Source organism: Oncorhynchus mykiss, chromosome 13, assembly GCF_057628025.1.
Source record: "Oncorhynchus mykiss isolate SJ-2025 chromosome 13, ASM5762802v1, whole genome shotgun sequence".
NCBI classification, from domain to species: Eukaryota; Metazoa; Chordata; class Actinopteri; order Salmoniformes; family Salmonidae; genus Oncorhynchus; species Oncorhynchus mykiss.
Window position 1 is genome coordinate 65,201,371 of NC_143034.1, and position 1,647 is coordinate 65,203,017.

The following is a 1,647-nucleotide window of genomic DNA, read 5'->3' on the forward strand; positions in this document are numbered from 1 at the left end:
AAGAAAAAATGACTGAATATAACGCTCTTCTTCCGGTATGTATTTTGATGTGCATATTACGGCTATACGACACCACTGAGTCAGCGTTGGTATCTGTCCCGCTTTGTGTTCAATTAAACATTTTTATAAAAATAAAGGTTTCAATATTCACACTAGCGTACTACTTTAGAATGCATGCCTTATACATTGCTTCATTCTAAGTGGGTAGTGTGCTAATTTGGATATTGGGGGGTGGTCAAAACTCTGGAGGTCACCGAGTCGAAGTTCAGACGTGTGCTCATACAACATGATGTACAGTAGACGCCACATCATCACCATAAAGGTTAAAGGTCAGGGCATAGGGCCCGGCCGGCATCATCTCACACGTCGTCATCTCATCTCACCACAGTTCTTCATCAATATCTCTGTCCATCATCTCCATCACCAAAGGCTGCTGTCTCCATAAAAATGAACAAGTATTCGACTCCAATAGATTCTTAGTCCTACACGACTTGAGTTCTCAGCACCATAGAGCTGAATCAACCGTACAGAGACTCAAATATGTCATAATATGGACACCGTACAGTAACACAGTCCTCCCCATTAAATGGGGAACCGTGACTGTTGTACAGTGTCCGTATTCGGACTGTTTCAGTTTTCTGACTCCACATCAAGTGTCTCTCTCATTCCTTTCTCTGTATGTGGCACTCACAGTAGCGTAGCCTGTTCCCCTTACTGCAGCATTCTCACACACACAGACAGCCTCTTTAGGGTGTAGTGTACAGTACTTCAGTACTGCTTTAGGATGTAGTGTACAGTACTTCAGTACTACTTTAGGGTGTAGTGTACAGTACTTTAGTACTTCATATCAGTGGACACATACAGTATTAGGGCGTACAGTACAGACAAGAGCAAAGCATCACACCACAAACCTCTTCTTCTTCTGATTCTTGATTATGATGCTCTCATTATTTAATGGTGTATATAAGTATTTGACGCTGTTTAACTGTAAGATGTGATGTACTAATATAATTGTGTATAGTATTTCCTAGAGATGTTTATTTTCTATAAAATGAATATGTTATTGCTTATAAAAATGTTATTAAAAGAATCCATTCAGAAAAGAGACTTTTGGGAATGTCACTCGTTCTAAGTTGAGCATGCAGTGTTTTTTATTGTTCATGTTTTCATTGTTTGAATCGATGACACTACAGCATCAATTTGTGTGAAATGTTTTTGTAACGCCAATGTCAAATATACCAGCACCTTTCAACGCTGCCCAGACCAAGGACTGTTCTTTTTTTCTCATCTTCTTCCAAATCTACACTGACACACAGACACACATTTGTGATCATTAATGACAGACTGTGAGGACAGAAATACAGATGTAAGAATAGGACATGTCATGACACACAAAGGTGCACACACACACACACACACACACAGTACACACACACAGTACACACACACAGTACACACACACACACACACACAGTACACACACACACAGTACACACACACACACACACACAGTACACACACACACTACACACACACACACACACACACACACACACACACACACACACACAGTACACACACACACACACACACACACACACACACAGAGTACACACACACACACACACACACACACACACACACACA

General features: G+C 40.8%; 1 protein-coding gene across 1 annotated transcript in view; it reads left to right on the plus strand.

Annotated features, from left to right (window-relative positions):
- LOC118938331 (retinoic acid-induced protein 1) overlaps window positions 1-1,103 on the plus strand; it is a 235,966-nt gene extending 234,863 nt beyond the window's left edge. Inside the window, exon 5 of the mRNA XM_090197175.1 lies at window positions 1-1,103. This exon is cut by the window's left edge and continues 860 nt beyond it. The gene's annotated coding sequence lies outside the window, so the exon portion shown is untranslated.
- Window positions 1,104-1,647: the final 544 nt, after the last annotated feature.